Source organism: Bos taurus, chromosome 13 (assembly GCF_002263795.3).
Source record: "Bos taurus isolate L1 Dominette 01449 registration number 42190680 breed Hereford chromosome 13, ARS-UCD2.0, whole genome shotgun sequence".
NCBI classification, from domain to species: Eukaryota; Metazoa; Chordata; class Mammalia; order Artiodactyla; family Bovidae; genus Bos; species Bos taurus.
This window is the reverse complement of record NC_037340.1, coordinates 33870073-33888127: the sequence shown is the minus strand read 5'-3', so window position 1 is coordinate 33888127 and position 18055 is coordinate 33870073. Positions and strand designations below refer to the sequence as shown.

The window sequence follows — 18055 nt, the reverse complement described above, 5'->3', positions numbered from 1 at the left end:
AAGTATAGAATACTGAAAAAATATTATTTGAAATTATGTATGATCATTATTTGAGTGTGCTACAACATGGATTTCTCTTAAAGACTCTTTTTGTCTTTAAGTGTTGGTCATTTAGTAGAATATGAAGAATCTTTTTGTTCTTTAAGCTTTGTAAAAATAATTTAGATTTACAGAAGAGTTATGAAGATAGTACATAATATATACTCTTTAGGATTCTTAATTTATGTTTTATAAGCTTACAAGCTTCAAAAAGCATAACGTAGATATTAAACTTACTAATACAGCTTTTGTTAAAGTTATTGCTTTTATAAATAATTTTAATAACCATCAGAAAACCACCAAATAACTACTATTTTAAATTTTCTATATTTTCTGTCTTGACTGCACGCATAACGTATCAAACTGTTGTAGAAATAATGTTCATTTTGTTTCTAAATTATATCCATTTTTGCATGATTCATTATGGTGTCCATCATTGTCTTTTTTTTAAATTTATTTTTAACATCATTGTCTTTTTAACTGGTTAATAATAGTCCACATTGCTAATGTTCATTTTGTTTTAAAGGGTTTTGTCATTTAAAAAAAATTTACTGAAGTATGGTTGATTTACAGTATTATGTTAATTGCTGCTATATAGCATAGTGACTCAGTTATACATGTGTATTCTTTTTCATATTCCCTTCCATTATGGTTTATCACAGGATATTGAATATGAGTTCCCTGTGCTATTCAGTAGGACCTTGTGTTTTATCCATTTATGCTCATTTTCATCTTCTAATCTCAAGCTCCCAATCCATCCCTCTCCCACCCCCCTCACCTGGACAACCAACAGTCTGTTCTCTACATCCTGATTCTATTTTTGTTTCATAGATGGGTTCATTGTATCATATTTTAGATTTCACATATAAGTGATATATTTGTCTTTATGACTTACTTAGTATGTGATCTCTAGTTACATTTTCATTACTGCAAATGGCATTATTTCATGCCTTTTTATAGCTGAGTTCAGTTTAGTTCAGTTGCTCAGTTGTGTCCGACTCTTTGCGACCTCGTGAACCACAGCACGCCAGGCCTCCCTGTCCATCACCAACTGCCGGAGTCCACCTAAACCCATGTCCATTGAGTCGGTGATGCCATCCAACCATCTCATCCTCTGTCATCCCCTTCTCCTCCTGCCCTCAATCTTCCGCAGCATCAGGGTCTTTTCCGGTGAGTCAGCTCTTCGCATCAGGTGGCCAAAGTATTGGAGTTTCAGTTGCAACATCAGTCCTTCCAATGAACACCCAGGACTGATCTCCCCTAGGATGGATTGGTTGGATCTTTTTACTCTCAGAGAGTCTTCTCCAACATTACAATTCAAAAGCATCAATTCTTCAGCACTCAGCTTTCTTCACAGTCCAATTCTCACATCCATACATGACTACTAGAAAAACCATAGGCTTGACTAGACGGACCTTTGTTGACAAAGTAATGTCTCTGCTTTTTAATATGCTATCTAGGTTGGTCATAACCTTCCTTCCAAGGAGTAAGTGTCTTTTAATTTCATGGCTGCAGTCACCATCCACAGTGATTTTGGAGCCCCCCAAAATAAAGTCAGCCACTGTTTCCCCATCTATTTCCCATGAAGTGATGGGACCGGATGCCATGATCTTCGTTTTGTGAATATTGAGCTTTAAGCCAACTTTTTCACACTCTACTTTCACCTTCATCAAGAGGCTCTTCAGTTCTTCTTCACGTTCTGCCATAAGGGTGGTGTCATCTGCGTATCTGACGTTATTGATATTTCCTGGCAGTCTTGATTCCAGCTTGTGCTTCCTCCAGCCCAGCGTTTCTCATGATGTGCTCTGCATAGAAGTTAAATAAGCAGGGTGACAATATACAGCCTTGATGTACTCCTTTTGCTATTTGGAACCAGTCTGTTGTTCCGTGTCCAATTCTAACTGTTGCTTCCTGACCTGCATTACAGGTTTCTCAAGAGGCAGGTCAGGTGGTCTGGTATTCCCATCTCCTTCAGAATTTTCCACAGTTTATTGTGATGCACACAGTCAAAGGCTTTGGCATAGTCAGTAATGAAGAAATAGATATTTTTCTGGAACTCTCTTGCTTTTTTGATGATCCAGTGGATGTTGGCAATTTGATCTCTGGTTCCTCTGCTTTTTCTTAAACCAGCTTGAACATCTGAAAGTTCACGGTTCACGTATTGCTTGAAGCCTCGCTTGGAGAATTTTGAGCATTACTTTACTAGCATGTGAGATGTGTGCAGTTGTCTGGTAATTTGAGCATTCTTTGGCATTGCCTTTCTTTGGGATTGGAATGAAAACTGACCTTTTCCAGTCCTTCGGCCACTGTTGAGTTTTCCAAATTTGCTGACATATTGAGTGCAGCACTTTCACAGCATCATCTTTTAGGATTTGAAATAGCTCAACTGGAATTCCATCATCTCCACTAGCTTTGTGTGCAGTGATGCTTTCCTAAGGCCCATTTGACTTCACATTCCTGGATGTGTGGCTCTAGGTGAGTATGAGTGATCACACCATCGTGATTATCTGCATCATGAAGATCTTTTTTGTACAGTTCTTCTGTGTATTCTTGCCATCTCTTCTTAATATCTCCTGCTTCTGTTAGGTCCATACCATTTCTGTCCTTTATTGAGCCCATCTTTGCAGCAGTATTCTGTTATATATAGTTATCACATCTTCTTCGTCCATTCATCTGTTAATGGATTTTTAGATTGTTTCCATGTCTTGGCTTTTGTGAATAGTGCTACTATGAACATTGGGGTGTTTGTATGATTTTGATTTATAATTTTATCTGTATATATGCCTGGGAATGGGATTGCTGGATCATATAGTAATTCTAGAGTCTGCAGTACCTCCGTAGTGTTCTCCATAGTGGCTGCACCAACTTAAATTCCCATCAATAGTGTAAGAGGATTCCCTTTTCTCCACACCCTCTCTAGCATTTATTATTTGTAGACTCTTTAATGATAGCCATCTTGACCAATGTTAGGTGGTACCTCATGGTAATTTTGATTTGCATTTCTCTGATAATTACTGATGTCAGCATCTTTTCATATGCCTATTGGTTGTCTGTATGTCTTCTTTGGTGACATGTCTGTCTTCTGCCCAGTTTTTGTTTAGGTTGTTTTGTTGTTGTTGAGATGTATGTGCTGTTTATATGTTTTGGAAATTAAGCCCTTGTATTTTGTATAATTTTAAATATTTTATCCGATTCTGTAGATTGTCTTTTTATTTTGTTTATGGTATCCTTTGCTGTGCAAAAGCTTATAAGATTGATTAGGTCCTATCTGCTTATTTTTGTTTTTATTTCTATTGCCTTAGAGACTGACCTAAGAAATCATTGCTACCATTTATGTCAGAGGATCTTTTGCCTATGTTCTCTTCTAGGCCTTTTATTGTGTCCTGTCTTATGTTTAAGTCTCTCAGCCATTTTGAGTTTATCTTTGTGTACAGTGTGAAGGTTCTGACTTCATTGATTTACATGCGGCTATTCAACTTTCCCAGCACCACCTGCTGAGAGACTGTCTTTTTCCCCTGGTGTTAATATATTCTTGTCTTCTTTGTTGAAGACTATTGACTGTAGGTGTGTGGGTTTATTTCTGGGCTCTCCATTCTGTTCCATCGATCCACATGTTTCTTTTTGTGTCAATACCACATTCTTTTGATGACTGTAGCTTTGTAGTATTGTCTGAAGTCTGGGAGTATTATGCCTCCTGCTTTGTTCTTTTTCTTCAGGTTCCTTTGGCAGTTCTGAGCCATTTATAGTTCCATTTAAATTTTAGGATTATTTGCTCTAGTTCTGTGAAAATTTTCATGGGTAATGTGATAACAATCACATTAAATCTGTTGATGCTTTGGGTAGTATGGCCATTTTAACATTAATTCTTCCAATCCAAGAGCATGGGATATCTCTCCATTTTTTTAAATCCTGATATTCATTATTAATAAACTGTTCTCCTTCTATTAGAGATTGCTATCCAGTGCAGTGGCAGTAAGAATGGAAAAGAAAGTCTAAATATAAGCAGTAGGATTTATCTTTCTATAATAAATACAGGATAAAGAAGGTGTAAGATCATGATTTGTCCAAGATTGCTTCAAAGTATTATCCTTTGTAGTAAGGAGTAGTGATTCTAGGGAAAGAACAGAACATCAGGAAGAAGGACTTTCTTTAAAAAAAATTTTATTTTCTTTATTTTTGGCTGTACTGGGTCTTCATGGCTGTGCACGGGCTTTCTCTAAGTTGTGGAGAGTGCGAGCTCCTCTCTAGCTGTCATGTACCAGCCTCATTGCTGTGGTTTCTTGTAATTGCTGAGTCCAGGCTCTAGGGCGCATGGGCTCAGTAGCCACAGCACTTCAGTATTTGTGGAATCTTCCCAGACCTGAGATCAAACCCATGACCCCTGCATTGGCAGGCAGATTCTTAACCACTAGACCACCAGGGACACGCCAGGAAGAAGGACTTTCTGAGTGGAAGGACTGGGTCCTCTTGAAACGGTGAATTTTGTTTACGAGGAAGCCTCACTGTGAGCCGCCGCAGCACTGGCCTGTGTCCTGAGAGTTTGATTAATCACATGGCACCCTGGACAACCATCCAGTCCTCCAGCTCTGAGCTTTCTCATTTGTGAAGTAAGCGTTGAGCTACTACCAGGTGGTTGCTGAAGCCTCTCCCCATTTTGGAATGATCACTGTGTCTTTATTTCATGTGAATTCCATTACTGTGTCTTCTCATTGCTTTCTAGTGACCTTTTATTTAAAACTTTGGTTTACAAAAAATGAAGATAAAATGTCCAATCTGGAGTCTGTTAGAGTTGAAACTTTCATTAATATAGAAAAACACTTGACACAGGAAGTGCAAGACTGACATTTCATCTCTGTCTGCCAGAAGCAGCTTCTTGTAGATTAAAATTTAGAACAGAGAAGATTGGATTTAAGGCCAGACTTTGAGAAAGCATTCTGGAGTTTTCCATAATAGCTACTTCGGGGGTTCTTATTTTTCTTAGCTGCTATAAATCCCAATAAATTACTTTGAAAAAGTAATGCAATACAAATACAAAAATTTCACATAAGTACATACATGAAATATATGTGATAAATACAGTCTAGGGGGAAGCAATAACCTGTAGATAAAAGAGCAGACTTTGGAGTTAGTTGGGTTCAGTTACCACTTTTACTGCTGTACCAGCTGTGTACCCTTAGGCAAACTGAAAAGAAAAGCTTGATGTCAGCGGGTGATTTAGTTTACATGGAAAATTGGGACAGTTAATTCTGAGTTTGCAGAGTTGTCGTTATGATTAGAGAGAATGTAAACTACTAAATATTAGTCTGATATTCAGTAAACACTAACCTTTATCATTAACAGTTAATTAAAGTATACTTAGTTAATGCTTTTTCAAAATCTTGACTGTATTAAATACTTATTCTGTATTCCTATCCTGTAATTTAGGATCGTGTGTGTGTGTGTGTGTGTCAGTGTCAGAGAGAGAGAGAGAGAGAGACCATGGGGTTTCTAATATTCAACTTTTTGGCAGCGTAAATGATATGGTAAAACCAAAGAATTATTTATAAAATTCTTATTCTAGAACTTAAACATATTCAAGTCTCAGGTGGAATGTTTATTTTTAAAGAAATGTTTTTTCTGTATAAATACTTGTCTTTTGCTGCTCTTATATGCCGCTCTTATAAAAACATTTGTTAGATTCAGACAGTACTGCAATGAAATTACTAGAGGTACACTTTTCAGGGAGTTTAGGTCGAATAATGTAAAATGTTTTTGTGATGGAAATCAGGAGAGCTAATTTTTTTCTCAAAGGTTATTGATTGTATTTTATAATGTTATAACAATGAACTGTCATACTAAATACAGTTGTTTTGTTTTCTTTTTTTTAATGCTAGAAGAACTTCCCTGAGTATTTAATCAAAGGAAGGCGTCCGTGGTTCTCAGTGGCCTCTTTTGGAAAGTTTCTTTTGTTCAGGGATCTAAAGAAAGTAGATGTGTTTCATTGACTTCATTTATGCTTGCGTGCATGCTAGCTAAGTCGCTTCAGTCGTGTCTGACTCTTTGTGAGCCCATGGACTGTAGCCTGCCAGAATCCTCTGTCCATGGGATTCTGCAGGTGAGAATACTGGAGTGGGTTGCCATGCCCTCCTCAAGGGGATCTTCCCAACCCAGGGATCGAAGCCTTGTCTCTTATGTGTCCTGCTTTGGCAGGCGGGTTCTTCACCACTAGCACCACCTGGGAAGCCAACTTAATTTATACTAGTTCTTTATTCTAATACATACGGCAGAAAGAAGAGTAGTACGTGAGCAAACAGTGACCATGTAGACATATCATGAGTTTCAAAACTAGGAAAACATGGATGGAAATAACTGTTTTATCAAGAAAGACATTAATCAGGATGGCAAAATAGGTTAAGATGAAAAATTAGAAGGAAATTTTTAAAAGACCGTAATGCTTTAAATATGTATTTTGTAACAGAAGCAGAAAGCTTTGTTTACATTCCAGAGAAAAGACATTTTGAATAATTAAAACATGCAAATATTAGTAATATCAAATGATGTGCTATCAGAAGACCTATTTTATGCAGGAATTGATTGAAACCATCATAAGATAACTACATGTTCAGATGGCTGCCTTCATGTGGGTCCTTAAGGAACAGGCGTATGGCTTTCTCTCTCCTCTGTTGCACTTTTTACCTGGTGCCAGCTCAGTAGTAGTGTGCACTTACAACTTCTCACTTTACAAGATCTATTACACAGCTGTTACTGAAAGCATTTTTGGTGGCTTTAAAAAAATTTCCTACCTGTTATTGACCAAGACATTACATTCGATCATCATTGCTCTCTCTCCCTCTCTCTTAAGGAGTGATTACATCATTGCTGAAAACAGTAGATTTGATGTATTTGTAAAATTAATTTTTCGTTTCTTCTAAGTTGTACTTTAACTATTCATTTGGGTCTGGGAGCACTTCATCCATAAAATATACATGAAATTTTGACAGTTTTGTCTCAAATACTTAATGATCTATTTTGAAAACATATTTGACCACCAGTTCTTAAACTTTAGCTGTATCAGAATCACCCAGAGGACTTGTTTAAATAATGATGGGATGACCCTTCACCCATCGTTTCTGACTTCGTAGGTCTAGGGTGGCACCTCGGAACTTACAAGAAACTTCTTACAGGTTCTCAGGAGGTACTAATACTGTTGTTTCAGGGACCATATTTTGAGAACAGCTACACTTAACTAACAACAGGATAGCTTTATTTTTCCCCACAAAGAGTTAAAAATTAGTGATGGTTAAAATTATATTCGTTAAGGGTAATTTCATGACTTTTTTTTTAACCAGGTTTTACCATGGTGACAAATAATAACCTTGTTCTAGGAAGTTGGAACTAATTTCTTCTGTTATTTAAATGCCAAAATTACTCTTTTGTCAATTGGAGAGGAATTATATGTGTAAAATTAGGATGACTTCCCCTTCTATTTTTTGCCTTTCAAACGGCATTATTTCTGAGACTAATATAAAAAAGTATTTTAAAAAGTAACAGTAGACTAGTAATCTACTAAATGTGACAAAATAGCAGAAGCAGCATGCTGTAGAATCTTGCTTACACTACTTCCTGTCAAAGATAACCAGTATTGTAGGTATCAGAGATTGTTTACTGCTATAGTATTTCCATTGCATATTCAGGTTTGCTTTCATGAAATTTACTTGAAAATTTCCAAAAAGTACTTTAAACCTAGATACTTCTTAACATCTTCTATGCTTTGCATTAATTAGGAACAGATCAATAATGCTAATGATATGGTAATGGTAAAACTCACATTTTTGCAGAAATAATGTTATTTTCTGAAATAACAAAAGTACCTTTTAAAATAGATGTACAGAATATGATAGGCAAATTACTGCTGAAAATCCACAAATTCTTTAAGGGATAAATATATATAAATGTTGACTATGAACAGATGTTCAAGCTGGTTTTAGAAAAGGCAGAGGAACCAGAGATCAAATTGCCAACATCCACTGGATCATCAAAAAAGCAAGAGAGTTCCAGAAAAATATCTATTTCTGCTTCATTGACTATGCCAAAGCCTTTGACTGTGTGGATCATAATAAACTGTGGAAAATTCTGAAAGACACGGGAATACCAGACCACCTGACCTGCCTCTTGAGAAACCTGTAATGCAGGTCAGGAAGCAACAGTTAGAACTGGACATGGAACAACAGACTGGTTCCAAATAGGAAAAGGAGTACATCAAGGCTGTATATTGTCACCCTGCTTATTTAACTTATATGCAGAGTACATCATGAGAAACGCTGGGCTGGAAGAAGCACAAGCTGGAATCAAGATTGCCAGGAGAAATATCAATAATGTCAGATATGCAGATGACACCACCCTTATGGCAGAAAGTGAAGAAGAACTAAAAAGCCTCTTGATGAAAGTGAAAGTGGAGAGTGAGAAAGTTGGCTCAAAGCTCAACATTCAGAAAACGAAGATCATGGCATCTGGTCCCATCACTTCATGGCAAATAGATGGGGAAACAGTGGAAACAGTGGCTGACTTTATTTTGGGGGGCTCCAAAATCACTGTGGATGGTGATTGCAGCCATGAAATTAAAAGACGCTTACTCCTTGGAAGGAAAGTTATGACCAACGTAGACAGCATACTAAAAAGCAGAGACATTACTTTGCCAACGAAGGTCCGTCTAGTCAAGGCTGTGGTTTTCCCCTAGACAAGTATGGATGTGAGGGTTGGACTGTAAAGAAATCTGAGCACCGAAAAATTGATGCTTTTGAACTGTGGTGTTGGAGAAGACTCTTGAGAGTTCCTTGGACTGTAAGGAGATCCAACCAGTCCATCCTAAAGGAAACCAGTCCTGAATATTCATTGGAAGGACTGATGTTGCAACTGAAACTCCAGTATTTTGGCCACCTGATGTGAAGAGCTGACTCATTTGAAAAGACCCTGATGCTGGGGAAGATTGAGGGCAGGAGGAGAAGGGGATGACAGAGGATGAGGTGGTTGGATGGCATCACCGACTCAATGGACATTAGTTTGGGTAAGCTCTAGGAGTTGGTGATGGACAGGGAGGCCTGGCATGCTGCGATTCATGGGGTCGCAGAGTCGGACACGACTGAGCGACTGAACTGAACTGATGAATAGATAGGTCTATATTTAATATATTTTCTACCTGAATTATGAAAGATCTGGTATATTATTCTTCTGCACATTTGAAAATAGTAAAACTCTTTTTAAGAGCAGAAACTATATGTTTGAGATAAATTCATTTTATGATTGTAGTTACTATTGAAGAATGTGTCTTAATGCAGTCAGTCATTGCCTCTCTGACTGCTGTGTACCCTTTTCCACAACCGTTTTATTTTTTGCTCTTCTTAAAGTCTTTCATTATAGTGATTCTCTTGTTTCAGAAGAGATAAATGGTTATTATTGGTTAATATTAAATGTAGACTTCTGTGTATCCACCTTTATAAACATTTTCCTACTTCTCTATATACAGCACTTGTCTATGCAAGTACTAATTTACTAAAACAGTTACCAACTCTGTGTTCGTGAACATATCTTTTAAAATCTTGTTATCTGGTTAATACTCTGGTTAAAAGCAAAGTACATACCTCAATCTAAGAGGTTTACCTTTGTAGGAAAAAAGAAATAGGAAATATATTTGATCAGTTTTAAGTTTACATCTGTTTTCTTTCTTTTTTTTTCTTTTTATTTTTTAATTAATAACTTAAATAAATTTTTAGAGGCTAATAATTTTACAATATTGTATTGGTTTTGCCATACATCAACATGAATCTGCCACAGGTGTACACGTGTTCCCCATCCTGAACCCCCCTCCCACATTCTTCCTCATACCATCCCTCTGGGTCATCCCAGTGCACTAGCCCCGAGCACCCTGTATCATGCATCGAACCTGGACTGGCGATTCGTTTCACATATGATATTATACATGTTTCAATGCCATTCTCCCAAATCATCCCACCCTCGCCCTCTCCCACAGAGTCCAAAAGACTGTTCTATACATCAGTGTCTCTTTTGCTGTCTCGCATACAGGGTTATCATTACCATCTTTCTAAATTTCATGTATATGCGTTAGTATACTGCATTGGTGTTTTTCTTTCTGGCTTACTTCACTCTGTATAATAGGCTACAGTTTCATCCACCTCACTAGAACTGATTCAAATGTATTCTTTTTAATGGCTGAGTAATATTCCATTGTGTATATGTACCACAGCTTTCTTATCCATTCATCTGCTGATGGACATCTAGGTTGCTTCCATGTCCTGGCTATTGTAAACAGTGCTGTGATGAACATTAGGGTACACGTGTCTCCTTCAATTCTGGTTTCCTCAGTGTGTATGCCCAGCAGTGGGATTGCTGGATCATAAGGCAGTTCTGTTTCCAGTTTTTTAAGGAATCTCCACAGTGTTCTCCATAGTGGCTGTACTAGTTTGCATTCCCACCAACAGTGTAAGAGGGTTCCCTTTTCTCCACACCCTCTCCAGCATTTATTATTTGTAGACTTTTGGATCACAGCCATTCTGACTGGCGTGAAATGGTACCTCATTGTGGTTTTGATTTGCATTTCTCTAATAATGAGTGGTGTTGAGCATCTTTTCATGTGTTTGTTAGCCATCTGTATGTCTTCTTTGGAGAAATGTCTATTTAGTTCTTTGGCCCATTTTTTGATTGGGTCACTTATTTTTCTGGAATTGAGCTGCAGGAGTTGCTTATATATTTTTGAGATTAATTCTATGTCAGTCGCTTCATTTGCTATTATTTTCTCCCATTCTGAATGCTGTCTTTTCACCTTGCTTATAGTTTCCTTTGTTTTGCAAAAGCCTTTAATTTTACTTAGGTCCCATTTTTTTATTTTTTGTTTTTATTTCCAGTATTCTGGAAGGTGGGTCATAGAGGATCCTGCTGTGATGTATGTCGGAGAGTGTTTTGCCTATGTTCTCCTCTAGAAGTTTTATAGTTTCTGGTCTTACGTTTAGATCTTTAATCCATTTTGAGTTTATTTTTGTGTATGGTGTTAGAAAGTGTTCTCGTTTCACTTTTGTACAAGTGGTTGACCAGTTTTCCCAGCACCACTTGTTAAAGAGATTGTCTTTTCTCCATTGTATATTCTTGCCTCCTTTGTCGAAGATAAGGTGACCATAGGTGTGTGGATTTATCTCTGGGCTTTCTGTTTTGTTCCATTGATCTATATTTCTGTCTTTGTGCCAGTACCATACTGTCTTGATGACTGTGGCTTTGTAGTAGAGCCTGAAGTCAGGCAGGTTGATTCCTCCAGTTCCATTCTTCTTTCTCAAGATTGCTTTGGCTATTGGAGGTTTTTTGTATTTTCATACATGCTTGCTTTCTTGTATCACTTTGTATAGTTTGTCTAGCAAGTTGGTTCTTTTATGCTTCTCTTGTATCCTGTTTTTATCATATGAAGTGTAGGTTACAATTAAAATCACTCGTGGACCTTTGGGAGCTGTTACGTTGAACTTTTCCCTTTGCTCTCCTCCTTTTATTATTTCCATCTGAAGTTGGGAGACAGCATCAAAGGCTGAATGTGGTCTCTGCAGTCACCGTGTGGCAGCTGTGAGAGGCGAGGGCAGAGGGGCTGCCTTGAGAGACGTCTCAGCAGTAGACTGGGTGAGAGGATGAAGCGAGGTTAAGTTCGCAGAAGGAAGAGAGCAGTCACACAGGACCCAGCATGCTGAGGGGCCCTGTGTTTAGCAGAATGCTCTGCTGTCATCGTCTTTAAGTTCTTAATAATTCGCATACAGAGGTCCCTGCATTTTCACTATGCACAGGGTCTCCCAAATTATGTAGCTGATCCTGTCGTAGAAAATAACAAGAGGGGAAAAAGTAGAGATTTCTTCTGCCTCCTTGGTTCTTCATTCCTTTTCTCAGAATGGGAATGATTTTTAAAAAGGTATCTTACAGACATTGAAGAGTTGTGGAAACTTGGCCTGAGTTGAAAGTGTCTGCGTGTGTGCGTGCGCGCATGTGTACTTTAGCCACTTTAACAAAAAATTGGGTGGAGGGAGATAGGAGCTTACCAAAATGATTTTATGAAAGTATCAAAGATGATTCGATTCCAACTGAGACTTTACTAAGTAAATATGTAATATACCCAGTTTGAGAAATGCAAACAATTGGAAACACAGAATTTCATTCTGAATTAACTTATTGCACATTTATACAACCCGTAATAGTCTTCCTTCACCAGTAAAGCCTGATACTTTGTACTCAGTGTAGTACTTTCGTTCAGTCACTCAGTCATGTCTGACTCTTTGTGACCCCGTGGACTGCAGCATACCAGGCTTCCCTGTTCTTCACCATCTCCTGGAGCTTGCTTAAACTCCTATCCTTTGAGTCAGTGATGCCATCCAACCATCTCATCCTCTGTTGTCCCCTTTTCCTCCTGCATCTTTCCCAGCATCCAGGTCTTTTCTAGTGAATCTTTCCCAGCATCCAGGTCTTTTCTAGGGAATCAGTTCTTCACATCAGGTGGCCAAAGTATTGGAGCTTCAGCTTCAGCATCAGTCCTTCCAATGAATATTCAGGTTAATTTCCTTTAGGATTGACTGGTTTAATCTCCTTGCAGTCCAAGAGTCTCCCAAGAGTCTTCTCCAACACCACAGTTCAGTAGCATCAGTTCTTTGGCACTAAGCTTTCTTTATGGTCCAGCTCTCACATCCATAGATGACTACTGGAAACACCATAGTTTTGACTAGATGGACCTTTGTCAGCAAAGTAATGTCTTTGCTTCTTAATATGCTGTCCAGGTTAGTCATAGCTTTTCTTCGAAAGAGCAAGCATCTTTTAATTTCACGGCTGTGGTCACCATCTGTAGTGATTTTGGAGCCCAAGAAAATTACTTGGTAATTTTTTCCTTTGAATATTCTTGTTATTCTAACATGATGATGGTTTCTTGCCTTTATGGTTCTGGTAGAGTTTATTTTAAAAGATTTTGGAAATTAAAATTTAGAAATGCAAAATCCCAGACATAATGGCTTCTAGGCAGCCCTGTCAGTCTTTCTCCCTGCTGCTGCTGCTAAGTCGCTTCAGTCGTGTCTGACTCTGTGCGACCCCATAGACGGCAGCCCACCAGGCTCCCCCGTCCCTGGGATTCTCCAGGCAAGAACACTGGAGTGGGTTGCCATTTTCCTCCTCCAATGCATGAAAGTGAAAAGTGAAAGTGAAGTTGCTCAGTCGTGTCCGACTCTTAGCGACCCCATGGACTGCAGCCCACCAGGCTCCCCCGTCCCTGGGATTCTCCAGGCAAGAGCACTGGAGTGGGTGGCCGTTGCCCTCTCCGCTGTCTTTCTCCCTAGTACTTGTGTATTTGAGATGGAACAGACTGCTTTGTATCACATCTGCACTCGTTTTCCAGTCTCTTCTTTGTTCAAGTTTGCTAATTTCATTTAGCTGCATAACCGAGCTAAAACAAAATCAAACTTTTGTACATTCTTTGACTTGAGCATTCTGTTCTAATAAACTACAGAGTAATGGGTGAGGGAGGGGACTGCCTGAGTTCATAAGGTTCGATGCAAACTTAAGTGAACCAGTGTAAGATTTTCTGAAATTTGAATGTCACGTCACAAATCTAAGTCAGGATCCATTATATTTAAAACCATTCAACATAGCAGAAGATCCTACTTTCTTTTAGGAGCAAAACTGTGAAAAAGATAGGAGTGGAGAGGAATAACTGACAACACTGTTATTTCTCTGCAGATTTATTAAAGTATGTGCCCACTTTTATGAAGTGTCTAATTAAGAACTAACTTTTTAAAACTAGCAGGAATTACCAAAATTCTAAGATGATTACACTTGTGGAATTTTTATTTTAAAATTGATAAAATACATTTCTTTAAAATTCTTTCTTATATAACGTTAAGGATTCATAGGTTCTATTTTAGATCTCCTTGGCTTTAGTTGAAAATGTAGTAGTCTGTAGAAAAGTCTTTCCTGGTTTTGGAAAGTAGCCCAAAACAGGTGTCAGGAAGCATCGGGATGAAGATTCGGTGGCTCAGAGGTTAAAGCGTATGCCACCAATATGGGAGACCAGGGTTTGATCCCTGGGTCAGGAAGATCCCCTGGAGAAGGAAATGGTAACCCACTCCAGTATTCTTGCGTGGAGAATCCCATGGACGGAGAAGCCTGGTAGGCTACAGTCCACGGGATCGCAAAGAATCGGACACGACTGAGCGACTTCACTTTCACTGCTCTCAGCCAAGTGAAGGTGTTGAGACTCTCCTACATCCTGCAAGTATAACTAAGAGGGAGAAACCAACTAAAGTCAGCTAATTGCCCTCAGTTTCTCCCATTGCAGGAGATTTTTAAAGATTCATATAGTTAGTAATTTTTAAAGTTACAGAGTCTAAATTATGCAAAAGTATTATTTCACTTATTTTTATCCAGAATTGCAAGATTATATATTTAGGTTATATAGAAAATAAACTATATCATAAGCATTAGTTTTACATGACATTGTACATGGTAATAACTGTAAAAATGAAGTTAAATATATGTCTGACAATCATAAGTCTAAAACACAGACAATGTCAACATAAAAGATACACGACATATAGAAGATACACAAGCAACTAAACCCTTGGCATCAGTCAAAAGAATGTAGTGGTTGAGTAGTAAGTGCATTTTGGGCTTCATAGGTAATAGACATTTCTATCTGCTCAAGTGGTCTAGAAAAAATTGCCTCTATTGCTTTAGCCTAGAAAAACTTTACATAGGAGGTGAAATTGTAGATGTGGTATAGAGATTGGAGAAGGTGATTTTAACAAGCTGCAGTGAGAAAGGACAGGAATTGTTACAGATGTAGAGGGCAGAAAGCACTGGCTTTAGGAATTGGAGGCCTTGGACTTGTGCTTCTTTAGAAAGAAAATGCAAAACTATTGGGACAAACAGATAACAGCTGAGGAGGAAGCTGATGCAGAAGCAGGTTGGTGGGCTCAGTGCCAGAATTGTTCACTAACAGACACCTCCACGGGCCTCCCTTCAGGACAGAGAATTTGAGAGAGACAAAATACAAGTCTCTAATTAAGGCTACCTGTGAAATTTTTTATTGCTGTCAAGAATACCGAGATGGTTTATATCTTTAAAACGAGATTCATTTACAATTTAACTTTATAGATTGAACATCTTTCTAATTTTGTAGCAGTTAAACTTGATATTCATAAACGTGAACAGGTGAGACATCTTGGCCCCTGTGCCAGTCCATGTTTCCAGCTGCCCCAGTTCAGTGCCACGGGCTCCTCTCCTGACCCCTCCTGGAATTACTTTTCCTCTTAGTGGTGTATCCAAGCACTAGCAAGCTGGGAGTCATTTTTTATTTTCTCTTTTTCCTTTACCTTTTTTGGTCCTAAGTATAATTTCTGCAAGTGACTTAATCTCTCTGTGCCTTGGTTTTTACATATGTCATCTGGAGATAAGAAAACCTTATTGCCACTTTCAGAATTCAATGAACTAGTATTTGAAAGCACCCAGCATAGAGCACGGCACACAATCATTGACCTTCAGTCAGAAAATGTTGTGTGTTTTTCCTCTCTTACCAACTAGTAATCATAACTCTACTGAAACAGTGACAATTTAGAGAAAAAAATGAAATGAATTGCGTTTGCCAAAATTTTGGTATGTATTTATACAGTGGATTTGTATATAAATTTGTTCTCATTAGATATGTTATCAAGTGTTTTATCTTTACCTTGTTTTAAAAGGTTAGTTGTAGCATAACAAAAATAGCATCACTGTCCTATAGTGGACCCATAAAATCATAATTATCTTAAAACTAGTTTGAAAGTTACTGAGAGGGTTGTTACATGAGACAGGGTATACTTAGTTCTAAAGGAAATGGCAACCCACTCCAGTACTCTTGCCTGGAGAATCCCATGGACGGAGGAGACTGGTGGGCTACAGTCCACAGGGTCGCAAAGAGTCAGACACGACTGAGCGAATCCTTAGTAGTAATTTTAGTTATGAAATTATTTGCTTCTCAAACTGAGGCAGCATCTCTAATTCCATATCCGTGTCGATGACTGAGTGATTTTTGCAGGTTGTGAATGAATGTTTGCACATCCTTACCTGTGATGTAGACTATCTGAATCCTGAGATCCCTGGCATCTGCAGCAGCATATTGAACTTCATAACCTTAGTACCAACCCTTTACCTATCACAACTGCCTTCTTTCTGTCTTTCAAGATCCCTCAGCAAAGAAAAATTCAGTCCTCACTTGTTTATAAATAGCAGCAGCATTGTCAACTAGACTTTTTGATATATTAATTGAGCATACATCTGAAGAATGATAAAAGTTTTGTTCATACTTTATAAAGGTTAACCATTGATGAAAGGGTGGAATTGAAACTTACCATGAGTGGATCAACTTTATTTAAACAAGATTATTGAGAAACAGGGATCACAGGTTTTAACCAGTATAGTTTTATAAATTCTATATTGTTTGTCATTCAGAACCATCATCCCTTTGCCTGCCTCCAGGATCCTTACGATGAACTCTGACCTGGTCAGCAATCCTGACGGTGAAATCCAATTCCCTTAAGTCTCCCCTTGGAATACAAAGTCTGTGTCTCCAATATAATTAGCTTTTCAAATATGTATGGCTGAGTCCCTTCACTGTTCACTTAAAACTACCACAACATTGTTAATCAGCTATACCCCAATACAAAATAAAACGTTTAAAAGAGAGAAAGAGAACGTGATTTCTATGAAAAGACAGCATAGTCCTTATAGATTTGTTTTACCATGCTCACTTAATTCTAGAAACTTAAATATTAAAAAACGTTCTTAATAACTGCTGGGGTGATACATGTGTATAAAAATTACATTTCTGAGAAGTAGTGCTAGAAATATTTAGTCCATGAATATTATATAAATTAGACAAGGACACTTTAATCATCCTGGCTACTGCTGTCATGACTAGTACTAGTACAGCTACCACTAAGAGTGCAGAGAAAGGTCTCTTCTGTTCATAGGGGTGGGGTCAAAGCCATTATGGGTGGCAGGATCACATCTGTTTTAAAGTCTTTTGGGTTGTCTTAAAGTCAGGACAACAATTTTTTTCTTGCTTGTTTGTTTTTGGCTGTGCTGAGTCTTCATTGCTGTGTGGGTATTCTCTAGTTGTCGCAAGCTGGAGCTCCTTTCTAGTTGTGGTGTGCAGGCTTACTGTGGTGGCTTTTCTTGTCGTGGAGCATGGGCTCCGGGGTGCACAAGCTTCAGTAGTTGCGGCTCGCCAGCTCAGTAGCTGTAGCTCATGGGCTTAGTTGCCCTGTGACATGTGGAATCTTTCCAAACTAGGGATCAAATCCATGTCCTTTGCCTTGGCAGGAGGATTTTTAACCACTGACCATCAGGGAAATCCAGAAAAGTGAAGCTTTTATTTGAATGTAAACCAGTGTTTGAAATATTTGTTGCCCTTTTTGCCTTCTCAAAGATAATTTAGAATTACTAATATTGATTAGTTATTTTGTTCCATAACCTTTTATGAATGATTATTGGCACCAAGTATTAATTTCTCCTCAATTATGAACAATAACAAAAAAGTTATCTAGAGTTACCTGGTGTTTTAAGAACTACCCAAGTTGACACTCAAAAATTTTAAGATGGCTTCAGAATGTGAGATACCTAATTGATAGGCAAGGCTGGAATTATTTGTAATAATCTTAGATATAAATACTAATGTGTTACTGACTTTCTACGTCACTTTTTTATTGCTGGTATAAAAATGTGTTGAAAGGTTTGAAATTATTTCCTCTGTTATCATTTGTGTCCTATTGTAGAAGTGTGATTATCTGAAGATGGATTTTTTCCCCCAGATTTTAAAGACGGGATATGTTTACTACTAACACATAGTTCTAAAGACTCTGGAATAGATATTTTTGTTCTTTTTGATTGGTTACAACTTAATAGTGCACATATTTGGAAAAGAAGAAAAATAATTTTAGTTATACTTATCAGTGGTCTCTTAATCTTTTTCTCTTTT

At 37.9% G+C, this 18055-nt stretch overlaps 1 protein-coding gene and 1 long non-coding RNA gene across 5 annotated transcripts in view; both read left to right on the top strand.

The window, feature by feature from the left end:
• Window positions 1-18055, top strand: part of ZEB1 (zinc finger E-box binding homeobox 1) — a 196785-nt gene that overhangs the window by 79892 nt on the left and 98838 nt on the right.
• Window positions 1-18055, top strand: part of LOC104973760 (uncharacterized) — a 94228-nt gene that overhangs the window by 36880 nt on the left and 39293 nt on the right. For 2 of the 4 annotated variants that reach the window (XR_009496862.1, XR_009496865.1), the window contains one exon: window positions 1-18055. This exon is cut by the window's left edge and continues 14905 nt beyond it. The exons of the other annotated variants lie outside the window; for them this stretch is intronic. This is a non-coding gene — a long non-coding RNA (uncharacterized lncRNA). 4 annotated transcript variants of the gene reach the window in all.